Source organism: Phaenicophaeus curvirostris, chromosome 20 (assembly GCF_032191515.1).
Source record: "Phaenicophaeus curvirostris isolate KB17595 chromosome 20, BPBGC_Pcur_1.0, whole genome shotgun sequence".
In the NCBI taxonomy this organism is placed as follows: domain Eukaryota; kingdom Metazoa; phylum Chordata; class Aves; order Cuculiformes; family Cuculidae; genus Phaenicophaeus; species Phaenicophaeus curvirostris.
This window is the reverse complement of record NC_091411.1, coordinates 1,158,967-1,175,322: the sequence shown is the minus strand read 5'-3', so window position 1 is coordinate 1,175,322 and position 16,356 is coordinate 1,158,967. Positions and strand designations below refer to the sequence as shown.

The window sequence follows — 16,356 nt, the reverse complement described above, 5'->3', positions numbered from 1 at the left end:
GTCCCCGACCATTCCAGCCATCCCTTGGGATCCCTGCTTGCACCTGCAGCCAGAGGGGAAGCGGTGAAGCCTGCACTGCCGGAGCTGCTTCTTGCTGCCGTAGGGCTCAGGGTCTGCCCCAGGTTTCCTTCTGCTCGGCTGCGGGCAGCAACGGTTTAACAAACATGCTGATTGATAACCCTGTGGAGTGCGTTTTCCCTTCCTTTCCACGTAATGTCCCGAATTCAGCTCTCCCTTTGACAGTTCCCACTCGTGGAGCAGAGATGGGGGGGTTTGTCTGAAGAAGGAGCGCGTCGGAGTGGCCAGGAGAGGATCCTTCACGGAGCACAGGGGCCTGGCAGCGTTTGTTTGTGCGAGGTAGAGTTCTCACGCTCTAAATATACAATCTGCGATAAGGGAAGGGAAAAAGCCCAGCATGGAAATATTCCTTCTGTAAGAGAAATAATTTGCTGCTGCTAAAAATATATGTTCATATTATTCCTGCCTTGGTCTCTGGCTTGATGGGAGAGAGCGCACGCAGGCTGCCCTCAGGGGACGCGGCTCCGCTGCACAGACCCCAGGCACTGGGAAAGGCCGCGCGTCCGCCTGGGCTGGAGGGATCGCGAGGGGGAGGGATGGAGCTTCTTCTCTCCACGCTGGTTTATCACCCCCCATCTCTTTCTCAGGGCAGTAAAAGCGTGATACGGGGTTACCTCAAAGGTCGTAGGAAGTAACCTCTAAGCAGGTGCTGACAGTGGGAAAGGAAAGTGATCCGCGACGTTCCCAGAGCAGCTGGGAGCGCGTTCCCAGACCCGGCTGCGCGGAGAGGCAGGAATGGCTTTGTTTGAAGGGGACGCATGTTCAGATCGGTGGGATATGTGTAATCCCTTCCTGTCTCATCTGTAAGCGTCCCAGGCCGGGTGCTTCCTTCCCTGATTGCTGCTCCCGGGACCCTGGGTCCCCATTTGCGAGCGCTTCCGTGCCCGCCGAGAGTGGAGACCGGGTGAGCCAAGCAGCCGCCCCACAGGGCAGCGCCGGATTTCCCAGGGACAACCCCAGGGACAGACCCAGCCACGGCTGGAGAGCTCTGCCTGTTCGCTCTGCACCACCGCGTAAGCCGTGAGCAGCGTTGGCAGCCTGGTGTGGCTGCCCAGAGACAGTCAGGAGGAGGAGATGCATCCTGAAGCGTAGTGTCTGCTCAGGAACAAGGCTGCAGGTCGTGTCACCCATCTGGAGAAGGTGGTGAAGGAGCTGACCTGGCAGCCTTGCTGCTGTGGAGCTGTCAGTAATGACAGACCATAGTCCATAGCACAGCTCAATGCAATTTTTTATTGTTCACATATTGCCGTGGCATTGCTTTATGGATTCTCAAGGATCTCCTGCCCCCTTGGAGCCCAGCACCTCTCCCCAGAGCATCCTGTGACCTTTACTTGTGAAGTGGCATTAATTTCCAGGTGATGTGAGGGGACATGGTACTCATGTACTTTCAGTTCAGGATCCAGCAGCTGGACCACTTGGAGAGGAAAGCATCACTGTGGAACTGGAAAGGTGCCTCTTTATAATCCATCCTTATTCAGGCACCCTTTTAGAATCATAAAATCATGGAATGGTTTGGGTTGGAAGGGACTTTAAGCCCATCCAGCTCCAACCCCCATGCCATGGGCAGGGACACCTCCCACTGGATCAGGGGGCTCAAAGCCCCATCCCCGTTTCAGGGACAAATGTTTTGCTGTGAGGGTGGGGAGGCCCGGGCCCAGGTTGCTCAGAGAACTAGTGGCTGCCCCATCCCTGGAGGTGTTTAAGGCCAGGTTGGATGGGGCTTGGGCAGCCTGATCCAGTGGGAGGTGTCCTTGCCCATGGCAGGGGATTGGGACTGGATGGGCTTTGAGATCGCTTCCAATCCAAACCATTCCATGATTCTATGAATAGCTCATCTCAATCTCCCCTCTTTCAGCTGAAAACCATTCCCCTCATCCTATCCCTGCACTCCCTGACCCAGAGCCCTTCCCCAGGTTTCCTGGAGCCCCCTTCAGCACTGGAAGCTGCTCTAAGGTCTCCCCGCAGCCTTATCTTCTCCAGGCTGAACAACCCCAAGTTTCTCAGCCTGTCCTTGTATGGGAGGTGCTCCAGCCCTCGGTTCATCTCAGTGGACTCCCAACAGGAGTTGGGACTCTCTGGACTCTCTCCAACAGGTCCATGTCCTTTTCAAAGCTCAAACATACCCTTAGGAATCTGGCAACTTTACTTACCCTATTTATTTCAAGACAGTGATTAGAAAATTCTTTACTGCTCAGATGTGCTCTAGAAAGGCCTTTGTGAGCTGTGTGCCGGTCACTGAGTGTGGCCTTGAAGTGTTGCTTACTTTGCCAGGTGAGCTGATAAAGAGCAGCACCCACGATTCGTGCTGGCTGGGGATCCAAACCTCACCCAGTCTGTGCCCTGTCTGGGTGAGGTGGGCTTTGGAAGGCTCCTGCTAAGCCTAGAGGGGACCTAAACATTTTTCTGCTCTGGATTTGCTTCAGGAATATGTGACATGGGTGGAAGTGCTGGCTGAGAGCCTGGAGGCACCAGGGAAGGTTTAAATTGGATATTAGGGAAAATTTCTTTACTGACAAGTGGTGAAGCCCTGGCAGCGTTGGGGTCTCCATCCCTGGAGGGGTTCCAAAAGTGAGTGGCTGTGGCACTTGTGGGCATGGTTTAGTCGGCACAGAGGGTTTGGGGTGTCAGTTGGACTGAATGGGCTCAGAGGTCTTCTCCAACCTTAATGGTTCTATGATTCTATGAGGCCCTGTTTGGTGGTGCAGAGCATGTTGCACCCTGCCATGTCCCCAGTTGGCCCCCATCACCCAGTGGTGAGGACGACAGGCAGGGGCAGTCCTTGTGCTCTGCTGGGTTTCGGTAGAGGAAATGTGAGTCCAAGAGGTGAGGGTGGACGCTCTCATCGCATCATTGGAGCAGCAGCAGTAGCACAGTGTCATTTAGCTCAGGTTGAGGACTGGGAGAAATGCAAAACACCAACCCCAAAGCAGACCCGGTGTCAAGCCGTTCGCCCTGTGCCTCCGTACGGGCAACGGGGGATGGTTTTGTGAGGACATTCCATTTGCTGGGCCTGTTTGTGCAGCGTTTGTGTGAGTCACAGCTTCGTGTTCACCTTCCCAGGGAGCTGCAGGTTTCCCCCTGGCCTCGGTGGAGCCTCTGGGACTCTCCCTCCGCCCCAGCGGGGCATTCGCTCCCCGCAGGCTGCCCGATGTCCATCCTGGCACCGTGTCAGGAATGTCTGTGAGCTGGGCAGGCCCGGCAGGGTGGAGAAATTGCCACCGCAAGAAAGGGAAAAGCTGCCTCCTTGTTTTTCCTGCTTCAGACCCTCTCCCGTTTCAATTGCTGGGAAAGGCAGGGTTCAGCCTGGCTCAAGGTTACGTCCTTCTGCTGCCTGGCCCCGGGCCAGTGAGCGTGAGAGCGAGCTAGACACAATAACAAGGATGTCAAACATGGGATCACTTCCCTGCAGACCCAGGCGAGTGTGCAGGCAGCACTGGGAAGGGATTAACAGGATGGGGCTAGCAGTAGGGCTAAAGCATGTCAAAGCGATTAAATAGATCTAATTTTTTTGCCTAGTATTCTTTGAAAAAAAAAAGGAGCCTCTACCTCCCTCAACCACCACACGACTGGGTTTCGGTGAGCAGAAGTTCTGCCCTGACAGTAATTCTGCTGCTTGCTGGGATGGGGAGAATTTGGGTGATTCTCTAGAGCCTGTTTTCAGCCAAGGAGACAGAAGGCGTGGTTGGGCCTTCTGCTTAACCCTTGATTTAGTTACCCAGTCGTGGTGATGGCCCATCCTCCTGCTCCCATCCTTGAGCATCTCTTGGATGCATCTCCTTAATGTAATCGATAGGAGGGAAGAGGCCCTGGCCCAGGTTCCTCAGAGAACTAGTGGCTGCCCCATCCCTGGAGGGGTTCAAGGCCAGGTTGGATGGGGCTTGGAGCCCCTGATCCAGTGGGAGGTGTCCCTGCCCATGGCAGGGGTGGGACTGGATGGGCTTTGAGGTCCCTTCCAACCTGAACCATTCCATGAGCTTATGGGTGGTGATGGTGCCCTCAGCAGACAACCGTGCCATGGAGAGTGTGTGGGCTTGGGAGAGCAATGGCTTCACAGCCAGTAAAAGGGAGGAGGTGACAGTCACTCAGACAGTCTGGGTGCACCGTGGACCAAACCCTCCATAGCCGCAGCTCTGGCAATGTACATCGTCCCATGGGCTTCCCACCATCACGCTGATGTGAAGGAGCCACTGTGAAGGCGTCACTGCAGCCTGGAGCCGTGGCCACACATGCTTGGCACATCCATCCTCCCTGCCTGCGAGCTTGAGATCCAAGCTGCCGAAGGACAAGAGGGAATGGCCTCAAGCTCCACCAGGGGAGGTTCAGGCTTGACATCGGAAAAAAATATTTCATGGAAAGGGTCATTGGGCACTGGCAGAGGCTGCCCAGGGAGGCGGTTGAGTCACCTTCCCTAGAAGTGTTTAAAGGACAGGTGGATGAGGTGCTGAGGGACATGGTTCAGTGATTGATGGGAATGGTTGAACTCGATGATCCAGTGGGTCCTTTCCAACCTAGTGATTCTGTGATTCCCCATCGCTTTGTGGAGCAGTCCCAGGAATGAGAGCTGGAGCTCCGATAGCAGATCCAGGGGATGCATGGGGTCGGCTTCCCTGCCGGTAACCCCGGCCCACGGGCGCCTGGCTGGGAGCCTGGCAGAGCAGGGTTAACACCAGCTCGGTGTCCCTGTGCAATGACCTTTTTATCTGATGCGATCCAGCGCATTTCCTGGTGGAGTGGTTCCTGTCCAGCCGTTAAGGCTGCTTGGCAGCAGAGCAGAGAGGAAGGCTGGAAGTAAACACAGGCGCTCTTGGATCGGTAGCTGGGAAAAGCAGCAAGAAGCTTCATGGGATTGCCGTCTCCAAAAGCTTCTTGTTTCCTTGCCTCGCAGACAAACAGCTTCCTGCCAGGGGCAGCACACACTGCGAGGCATCGCGGCAGCAGGCATCGCGGTGGCAGTGTCCCAGCCCATTGCCCCTGGCAATCTCTGCCTCTCGCAGGGGTTTCCATCCACTTGCATGGACTGGGGACTGGAAGTGGTTTTAAATTTCATGAGGTTTGCATGCCCAACTCCACTAAAGCCCGCAGAAAATCCTGAGCTGTATTAACCAAAAGTATTGTTCTGTCTGGCATCAGGAGTTGTTGTCTGCACTGAGCGGCAGCAGCCATGTCCATGGTGCCAGGGCCAGGGAGCCCTGCTGCATCAAACACCTGCTATCAGGTCCTCTCTTAGCGTTCGGGTCATTTTACCATGGGTGCCCAGTGCTCCTGGCAGGGCTGGCTGGGGGTTCTGGATGTTAACGTCCTGATTTCTGAGCTTTCACCTTTCTCCTTTGACCCAGACACTGTTTTAAGCATGTCTTGGAATTTCCTAGAATGAACAAAAGAAATATGTCTCTAGATCCCTTCCTCTCCGGGGTCGGGTAGGAGAACGTTGTCTTTTTGAGAAGCTCATGGCTGAGTCATTAAAAAGGACTTGACTCTCTGAGGGCTGATTAGGCAGTGAGAGCAAGACCCCGTCCCAAGAGCTCAATTCAAACAGTAGCGGCCCAGGTGGAGATGTCAGTGTTTGGTTTGGAAAGAGGATGGTGTGGGCTACTGTGGGCTCCCCAGCTGTCACCTCACCTCTTCAAGATTTTCTTCTTTTCTAATTCCCAGCAAAAAAAAACCAGTGCCTTTCATGGCTTCTCCTTGGATTTCAGTGAATGTAAATGTACAAACCCAAGGCTGACAGGAGATCAAAACTTTCTTCCCAGACAAGCTACAGAAATGCCCAATACAGAGCAAGTCACAGGAGGTTGCTTGAGTCCACTCTGCTGAGTATGTCTCCCAGGAGGATTTCTCAAAGAATGGAACCATTCACATGTTTCTGATCTTCTTTATCCTGTACACTTGGAAAAAAAGGGGGGGAAGAATAAAGCAGAAGATTTGAGGCTGTTCTAATGTCTCTGTTTTAGATGATGTATCCAGTGGTCAACTACAGAAATAAATAATCCACCCTGTGGAGCTGTCACTGAGCTGTGGGGTCTCCACATTGCTCTGATCTCTGGTCTGTGCAGAGAAGGAAGGCAGCACATGGGCTCATTCAACAGGAATACTCAGTTTCTCAGGGAGGCATGGAATGAAAAGGACCCCCTTTCCTCAGCCTGAGCTTCTCACTTTAAGGTCTATAATCATAAAATGCACCAGACTGGAAGGAGCTGGGATCCCAGGCACAGCATTTTCCATGTCACAGGTTTGTTCCAGAGCCTTCTGTAGCTGTGAATGGGGGTCGATAATGCCTCCACTGGTTTGCAATGTCATCGCTGTGGCCATGCGGCCGGCAGTCTTTCTCGTGGCCGTAAGTTTGCCTTCGGTTCCCACTGGAGGTTATTTGGATTTCGTGTCTCAGCACAGAAGGGCAGTTGGCTCATTTCACATTCCCACTGTCTCAGCTCTTTTTATCTGTGGACTTCCCTGGATTTTCCCTGGACAGAGAGTCTGACCAGCCGCTTTCTCTTTCCTTATGTGACATTTCTGCTTCAGCCAGCCACGAGATGCACAATCAACCAGTCCATGTGTTTGTGTGAAGGTGCTGGCAGCCTGGAGATGACGGTGCTGTGCTTACCTGAGCTATTGCAGGGTCCTGCAGGTCCCACAGGCCATCCTGATGGACACTCACACCAGCCACCAGTGTCACCAGAGACTCTGGCACTTGGGCCATTGAGACTATTGGAAAATCCATGTCCCACATGAGTGATGAGTCCCACACGAGGTGGCTGAGCTGAACCTTCTATTAAAGCAGGAATGGGCTCATTTTTGCTGTCCAGCAAAGCCACATCAAGATGAGCTCTTTGCTCACCTCCATGGGATGTAAGGTTTGGCTTTGCTGGTGGTATTTGCAGCATCTCTAGGACGGGGATGGATTCCTCATCATGTGAAGTTTTTGAGCCAAGATTGGATGCGTCTTGCTCCACCACAGTTCACCAGCTGGATGCTGGTACCTCTTGCCCTGTTCTCATCTGTGCCGAGCAGGATCCATTCAGCTCGTTGTTGACCTGCAGTTCTTCAGTCAGGCTTTGGGGTGTCCAAGAAGCCTTTGCTCAAACACACAATCCAAGAGCCACCGGTAGAAAAGCTTTTTGTCCTTACATATCGAGCCTTCTGTGTTTACTTAGAAAGAGTGAAAGGTCCTGCTTCTGCAGCAGATCCGCAGCGCTGTGTTACTGAGGGTTTCCCTTCAGCTTAGCATCATGGCAGGAGTGTTTGGAGGAACCAATCTAACCCCAGATGTGCCCATGTGTCTCCCAGGTGAGACGCTGAGGCTGAGGGAGCAGCATCCCTTTTAGACTGAAATGTCAGGCTCAGCATCCTTGTGTTTCAGAGGAAAACTCAGACCTTACCCAGTGTTTCTGCTCCTCTTTGGATGTCAGGGCTTACAGCCGTACCGTTTGCATTCCCAGCAGTCTGCCCAAACCCAAGCCTCGCTCCAGCCTGTCGCTGACTTCCTACCACTCCCACTTCTTCCTCCAAGCCCATGTAGTCCCCACTGAGTGGATGTTCACAGGAGACCTTGCCAGGCTCATGGATCAAAATAAAATAGTTGGAGCGTTAGGTTTTTCATGAGCAAGTTCCCTGAGTCTGTGCATGAGAGGAGCCAAATCCCTGAGCTGAACAGCCTCCTCCTTGTTGCAGCACGCACATGCTTGCCTTCGGATTTGAATGTCTGAGCCCTTACTCACACCTCGGCGAGGCACCGCACTGCGTGCCTGCCTGGGAACTGGAAGGGGGACAGCGGAGCCCGCGCTGCAGGGAGCAACAGGAGAGTGTGTGTCTGCGCTTTTGGGTGAAGGGAGGCTGTTGCGCTTCCTTTGCTGGGAAAATGAGCATCAAAACCACTTTCAGCCTGTATGCTTGGGTTCTTGCCTTGCTATGCGTTCCTGTTGCTGCTCATCGGTGCTGGAATAGCCTCTTGGCTGGGAAATAGTTCTTGACAGGAGCAGTCAGGAGAGCTGGAAGGCTCCCATGGCAGTGCCAGGGGAATCTGCAGCACTGGAAGCCTCTCTCGCTCCTTTCACACAGTTTGTGCCCCTGTTTGTGGGAGCTGGGGAAGGTCCAAGCCAGCACAGCTGTGGATGAGCAGCAGCAGCCAGTGCCCTGCTCAGTGCTTCTGCCAAATGCTTGCAACAGGGACTGAACTTTCCATCTTGGCCGAGTGCTGTGCAGCAGCTTGGGGTGCAGGACCCTCTGGTGGGGCTCTAGCACCAGCCCTTGGAGGCTTTTAAGCTGCTTTCTTGCCACTGGTTGATGAGCTCTCTACATGCTCCTAAAAGACAACCAGTTTGTGATAGCTGCTGGCAGAGGTAGGAAAACTGAGGCACAGGGAGGTAAAGCGATGGCTCTGTAAGGTGCCAGGGGTTCTGTGTGTGTCTCTTGGCTGCCCTTAGGTGTTAGACCCAAGCTGTTTAGGCAGTGTGTGACCTTTACTGCTTTGTATAAACATTGCTGTGACTGTAATATGTCATCAGGCTCCAGTTATTCCCTGAACTTGAGTCTGACTGCCTGAGGAATCTGATTCTGTTTTTCTACTCAGCATGGATGTAGCCCAAAGGCCCTGGGACTTTGTGAATGGAGGGATTGGTTTAGCTACAAGATACAGTGTGAGGTTCCAGGTCAACCTGTGGTGTCAAACCAGGAGGGAACATCAGCAGGGAGCAGCCTCCTTACAAACGCTCAAGATCCCTCTGCTGCTTTGGCAGTTTTACTTGGATTTCTCCACCCAAGAACTCTTTCTAGGATCCCTCAGCATCTTGCAGAGGAGGAGGATATTGCTCTGACTCTGGGTCCCATGGAGCACCGAGGATACGTGGCCACCTGCGTCCTGTTGGCATTTAACTGCTGCTGGCTGGGGAGATATTCCATGTTAAACCCACTCTGTCTGGCAGGAGCAGCGTTGCAAGAGCTGGACCCTGAGAATTGTTTGGGGTTTCTTCCTCCATTAAGGTAGTGAAGGGAAATGTATGGAGAGAAAGAGATGTCCCCCTGGTTGAGCAGGAGGAGCTGCTCAGAGGGGTCATTCCTCATGGGCTAACATTGTCCCAACACCTCTGGCACCCGTAAGATGTGTGCCCTCTGATGGGAAGAAGCTCTTAGGCAGCAAGATCCCTCCAGCACTGCTTCCCACTGCTCTGCTCTTGGCCATGGTGGCATTTGGAAACCCTCCCACAGCCCGACACCCCTTCCCAGTGGCTGTAGTTCCCGAGGAACCCCACGTTGAGGTGTCCCCAAGTCCTGCCGTGAGCAAAGGCTGTCGTGTGGGGGGTGGGGTTGGAGAACCAGATTTCTGGCTTTGCTGGCTTTGTAAATAGGAGGAAGTAGGAGAGACTCGAAATCTCTGATTATCTTCTAAGGGGACTCCCATCCCCTCCGAGGCATGTCTCAACTTCCCAGCCAAGACTGGAGCCATTCCAAGAGCTGCAATTTCTCATCCTATTTTGAAGCACTTCCCTTTGCTCATCTCCCTTCAAAACCTTGTCAGGTAGTGAAGCCCCGAGCCCTGGTGCACAAACAGCCCATGGGCAGAGCACCCAGCTCACTATCAGGCTCCCTTTTCTCTTCCCACTCGGGGTGGGGGGAGAGCTGTTCCACAAAAGGTGCTCCAGAGGACTGACTTGTGCAGAAGTACAGGTTTGGAGTCGTGCTTCTGGGGGTATTGCCTGGGGAACGGTGGGTATCCGCGAGCTGGCTGTGTGGGCAGGACCCTCTGGCAGCGCTGCCGCTGCCTTTGTTGGTGACCGGGGCACTCTTCCTCCAGCAAGGCGTGCTAGCGCAAAGCCATTTCCCAGGGCAATTTCCTAGGGTTTTCCTCCTCCCACCTCCCTCTTTCCTCCAATTTTGTGGATATTGGAGGGTTTACACTAAAGGCGCTCTGTGCTGTATGGCTCAGCAGAGCCTTCGCTGCTTTGGAGAGTGGCTCAAAGGAAAGATCTGAAAATAATGGCCATTGAATTGGGTTTGATTCCAAGAATCAGCCCCTGGAGCCATGCTGAGCCAGCCTGGGTGGAGACAAGCACCAGCCCAAGCTGCTGCTCTGACATCTGATATGGGCTCTGCACTGCAGTGGGCAGGAGGGACAGAAGAAATGAGCACCTTTTGAGCATCCTTATTCCCTCTGGAAGGACATCTCTGCCCACCCGCTGGGTCCAAAGTAGGGTTAACCTCTCCTGCAAAGACTTCTGCTCCCTGTCCCAGCTCAAACAGGATGGCCCATGCCTCGCAGCCAGGAAGGCTGTGAGTCACCTGCAGCTCCCTCCTGCTGACAGCAAGCCCTGCCCATTTCCCATGGTGGTGAGGCAGGGTCTGGAGGGTCTGCAAGGACAAGGAATGGGTGACGGGGCTGATGGGTGGGTGGAAGAGATGCTGCTGAGGGAGATCAAAGAGTGCATAGGCAACAGAGAAAAGACCAGCCCTAAAAAGTGATTTTTTTTGCAATTTTTCTAAAGCGAACAAGTCTGAAAGTGCAGCTGAATCCAACCTTGTCAAGGTTGTTAAAGGAAACGGCAAAAGATGGGTTGCACAACTCCTGGAGACTGTCCAGCTGTAGAAATGAAAGGGGAAGGAGGAAAGAAGAAGCGGGGCTGGGACACACTGAGGATGGGACAGGGACAAAAACTCACCTACATCAAGTCCTGAAAGAAACAACATGAAAACTTGTGCCCAAGTTTTGGGCAGCAGGGAGATGCTGGCCCAGGGCACAGAGGCAGGATGAGTGCGTGGGGATGGGAAACACCACAACCTGAAACATAGAATCACAGAATCACTTGGTTGAAAAGACTTTTGAGATCAACAAGTCAAACTATCCGTGTCCACTACTACACTAGATCCCTGAGCACCTCATCTGCCCATCTTTTATACTCCTCCAGGGATGGGGACTCCACTGCCTCCCTGGGCAGCCTCTGCCAGTGCTTGAGAACCCTTCCCATGAAGAAATTTTTTCCAATGTCTAATCTGAACCTGCTCCAGTGCAACTTGAGGCCATTCCCTCTCATCCTGTCACCTATCACTTGGGAGAAGAGACCAACAGCCACCTCACTACAAGCTGTTTTCAAGGCAGTTGTAGACAGTGATGAGGTCTCCCCTCAGCCTCCTTTTCTCCAAGCTCAACAACAGGTCCTTCAGCCACCTCTCATAACCCCTGGGCTCCTGACCCTTCCCCAGCTCTGTTCCCCTTCTCCAGAAGCGCTCCAGCCCCTCAATGTCCTTCTTGTAGTGAGGGGCCCAAAACTGAACCCAGGATTCAAGGTGCTGAGTGCAGGGACTCAGGATCTCTTCCCTGCTCCTGCTGGCCACATCGTTTCTGATGCTGGCCCAGATGCCATTGGCCTTTCTTGGCCACCTGGGCCTCTGCTGGTTATTTTCAGCCACTTTCAGCCAACACCCCCAGGTCCTTGGAAGCAGCAGCCAAGGTTCTTTGAGCGTGCAAACAGGTAGGCCCAACTCGCTTCTCGTCCAGAACTGAGAAAGGGCTGGCACAAAGCTGAAGTCACGGAAGAAGGGTTTGTAATAAATCTGTCAAACCACAGGGGTTGGATGGCTTGGCTGGAGAACAGCAAATAGAAGTCTATTTACTGGGGCAGGGAGAATGTGTTCTTGGCACGTAGGAGTCTGTTAGTCTGAATCTCTTAGTATGCAAAGCTTTAGAATAAACATTAAAATAGGGCATAATTAGGAACATGGAAAATGGATAAGAGGACATATGGATTTTCTGAAGGTAAATTATGCCAGAGAAGATAAAAAAATGATCTTCTTGATTAATCAGGGAGGATGAATCTAAGTTGTCTGGTCTTCAGGAAAGAAGAAATATTCAATCAATTGGGAGAAGAAGGTGCTGGGCTCTAAAGACTGTGCTAGATGGGTTTCTCACCCATTGGTCTTAGAAATGAAGTTGTTTCACATTTTTAATGGCCTTGGCACAAAACATAGAAATTGTTAATGAAATTTGGTAATTACCCGTAATTGGGAATCATCATCAAAACAAAGGAGTTGGGGGAAATTACGCACAAAGAACTGGATGCCCTTCAGGATAGGAAAACAAGGAATGATGAGAAGTGGCAGAGCCAAGGAGTCGTGCGTGGAGGGATGTGGAGCTGGGCTCTCTGCTCTGGTGTGGAGCCGACCACCACCTCCAAACTCCAACAATGTGAAAGGCCCTGGTGCACGAGTCAGCCCCTGAGTCACTGAGACAGGGCAGAGGAAGGAGGGGAGGGGAAGAAGCACAGCCCATTTCCATGTGATGCATTGTTGGCTTTGGAGCCTGTTGAGGTGGGACGTTGTAGAAACCGAATATGTGGTACAGAGGTCCTGCTTCTGGTTGTGGGATGTTGTGACAGGATCATCTGCATCCCCCAGCATCCTGAACATGTTTGTTCTTGAAACCTGGGGAGAATTTGCTCTCCTTTGCATCCTGCAGGATGTGATTTCATGGGGTGACCTGAGTAACTTTAACTCATTGCTGCTGCTGAAGAAGAAGGTCCTGCTCCACCCACCTCTCCTCCGTTTGCTCTGCTGAGCTTAAGCAGTTGCTAAGGCTCCTCTCACCAGCCAGGAAACTGTTTTAGTGGACTGCAGTAGTAGAAAACAAACATGGTCAAAAAAAAAAAGAGGTGGAGGTGGATATTTCCATAATTGCAAGGAGAATGGCTCCTCTGTGATCTGAGGTTGTGCCAGGACCGATCCAAGGGTGTGAGCAGGCACCCAGGAGGGATTCAGGGAAGGGGTGCTCCTGAGTTGTCCCCTCTTAGCAGTAGTGAGCTTTGAAGCTGGCTCCATGAAGCAGCGACCTGAGCATCAGCACGTGGTGATTGTCCAAGGCAGGGTCTTGGGCTGGAAGGACCTCATTCACCTGCCTTTTAAACCTCTCCATGGATGGGGACTCCACCACCTCCCTGGGCAGCCTCTGCCAGTGCTGAGAACCCTTTTATGAAGAAATTTTTCCTGATATCCAACCTAAACCTCACCTGGTGCAAACTGAGGCCATTTCCTTTCATTCTATCTCTTGTTCCTTGGGAGAAGAGCCCAGCATCCTTCTCACCACAACCTCCTTTCAGGCAGTGAAAGGTCTCCCCTCAGCCTCCTTTTCTCTAGGCTTTTCTCTTGCCTTTGCCAGCTAACAGAGGGCCATATGCTCCTGCTCGTGGTTACACCCCTCAGAGTGTCCTTCCGTGTACTCCTTACATGCATGTGAGCACCAGGGCTTTCTCCCCTGTGTCCTCCTGTATGATTGTATCTCCTAGCTAAGGAGCACTGAGATAGTCAGTAATACTGCAGCCTTAAAAAACTCCCTTCTGGCTGCTATTTCTGCTATTTGCCTGCCCTGTTTGCACCATTGCTCCTTGCACCGCATGCTCCTTGTGCCGTTTCCCTGAGTCCCTGCCAGATTTTGGCACTGGCAGAGCGTGACAGCAAAAAAATGACAATCTGAGCACGTCCCTTTCTTTTCTCCAGTAATCCCATGATAGGTTATTCTGTGTTGCAACACAAAGGATCACCTGAGGCGGTAGAATGGTGAGAAAATAAGCCTATTAAAATGTTCAAGCTTACTTAACTCTCCGACAGCATCAGAGGATAACTAGTAAGTTTTTAGCCAAGTCTGTGAGTCATCTTGTCCTTCTCCATTGTCACAGCTTGGCTCCTCTGGTCGGTGTTAATTGCTGGGGGAGAACCACGTGCAGAGAAATGGGAACCATCGTGCTCCAGACGGCAGTGGACCCACAGCCCAATTCCTGGTCAGTATTAGCAAGAGTCACTGAAGCCCAGCTCCTGGAATGGAAAAAAACCTAAACCCTTCAAATAGAATCATAGAAACACTTGGTTGGAAAGGACCTTAGAGATTATCGAGTCAAACTATCCCTGTCCACTACTAAACCAGATCCCTGAGCACCTCATCCGCCTGTCTTTTAAACCCCACCAGGGGTGGGGACTCCACCACTTCCCTGGGCAGCCTCTGCCAGTGCCTGAGAACCCTTTCCATGAAGAAATTTTTCCTGATGTCCAATCTGAACCTGCCTTGGTGTAACTTGAGGCCATTTCCTCTCATCCTATCTCCTGTCACTTGAGAGAAGAAACCAACACCCACCTCGCTGAAACCTCCTTAAATAGATGAGATGGGAACCCATCAGGAAACAAAGTTGATGATTCATCTGCCTATGTGAAGCTTTGAAAAAGAGAATGTATTATTATTTTGTGTAAATCAAGAGCTATCCGCACAATTTGGATCATCTCCTATCTCAGGTGCTGGCTTGAAGCCTCCAGCCTTCCCTTGTGAAGCACTGGGAAAGCTGCCCATTCATCGCCAGGCACTGTCGAGTGTTTTTTCAAGCTGCTCCTGATTAAGCAGAGTGGTATCAAGGGGATAATTACCCGTTGGAACTGATCCCAGGGAAAATCATTCAGTTCTTTCTTATCAGGTCCTTTCTTGCAGGGCAAGAGACCCGCAAGACTTATCTCCCTCTTCAGTGCTGGCCTCTAATTACTATTTAAACAGCTCATTAGAAAACCTTCATTAAGGTGTAATAGCTGGAGCTGGAAGTCAATGCAGGCTGATGCTGCGGTGAAGCGCTGCCTCCCACGCGCAGGCTGGGGCGCCCATCGCTGCCCCGTGGGCTGGCAGAGCAGGAGCTCGGGCTCCTCGGGCTCCTCTACTCCGCGGCGGCAGCAGCAGGAGCGTCTGGTGAAGCTGTGCGGCACACAAGAAACCTAGGAATGGCACTTGTCCTGGTGCCAACCTGCCTGTTCTGGTTGCATCCCGGCGTGGCTCCAGCCCGCACTGGAAGCCTACCAGGAGCTGAGCTCCACGCTCTGCCCATTTCCATGGCTCGTAGAGGATTTCAGCAGCTGGGAGGCATTGCAAAGTCCTGATTGCAGAAAATTAGAGACCATAGCAATCCCATTTTAAAGCAAAAAAAAAAATGGCATGCGTGGGAAATGTTTTTATATGAATTTATTCACATAAAATGTCCAGCCTGAAGAAGAGAAAGATCCAGGGAGACCTTAGAGCAGTTTTCAGGGGCTGCAGGAAAGCTGGGCAGGGGCTCTTGATCAGGGAGCGCAGGGATAGGACGAGTAGGAATGGATTTCAGCTGAAAGAGATTGAGATCTTAGTGAGAAATGTTTTGCTGTGAGGGTGGGGAGGTCCTGGCCCAGGTTGTTCATGGAAGTGGTGGCTGCCCCATCCCTGGAGGTGTTTAAGGCCAGGTTGGAGCAACCAGATCCAGTGGGAGGTGTCTCTGCCCATGACAGGGGTTGGAACTGGATGGGCTTTAAGGTCCTTTCCAACCCAAACCGTTCCATGGTTCCACAGTTCCATTCACTGGTGCGATGCTCACGAGCGTGGCCCCGAAGTCCCCTCTGTCTCCAGCACGTGGTCCGCATTAGCACACGTTTACCCCTCAATGGGCTGCAGCCCTGGCCAGGCTGGTTCCTATTTCTCTGGCTGTAAAATATGTCAGGGAAGGAAGGGACACGCAGGCTTCATACCTCCCTGTGTCCTGGCTCCCTGACAGTTTCAGCCCCAAAGGAGCCACTTTTTGGCATTAATCTTTCACTGGGTTTTTCAGCAGGAAAACCACAAATGTTTAATAAAAATCATTACAAGAAGCGTGCCAGGCAGCGCCCAGCGAGGCGTGCGTGTGTGCCCTTTGGGCCGGCGGGTGCGCTTTGCAAAAGAGGACCCTGTAAATATTTTCTTGACATTTTGGAAGTTTAGAGAAGTGTATATTATTCCCCTGCCAACTTGACAACCCCAGTATGAAGAAGGGTGGGGTTGAGCGTGGCTCCCTTCCCTACACCAGCAGCACTGCCAGCTGTTCCGTACAGCCAAGTGGGGTTGGTGGAGGGGGTTGATTTAGAAAAGCAAGAAGTTACAGCTGGTGTGGGGTCAGGGTGCTCCTTACTTTCTTCTCCTGTTGCAATTTCTGGTGATGAGATAACACTGCCTCTAATTTGCTTGGCTGCGGAGCTGTGCGTGGAGCTGCTGGAATGGAGGTCCTGCCTGGGGAGCAAACGGAGTTCACATGTCACTTTGGGGCACACCTGGCTGGCTGGGCTGGTCTCCAGTCAGACATCTGAAAGTGGGGAAACCATGGTTAGATTAGATGAGATCTCAGGAAGAAATGTTTTGCTGTGAGGGTGGGGAGGCCCTGGCCCAGGTTGCCCAGAGCAGGGGTGGCTGCCCCATCCCTGGAGGTGTTCAAGGCCAGGTTGGATGGTGCTTGGAGCCACTGATCCAGTGGGAGGTGTCCCTGCCCA

At 52.5% G+C, this 16,356-nt stretch overlaps 1 protein-coding gene across 6 annotated transcripts in view; it reads left to right on the top strand.

The window, feature by feature from the left end:
• Positions 1 to 16,356, top strand: part of EXD3 (exonuclease 3'-5' domain containing 3) — a 302,313-nt gene that overhangs the window by 212,975 nt on the left and 72,982 nt on the right. The gene's annotated exons all lie outside the window — the stretch shown is intronic.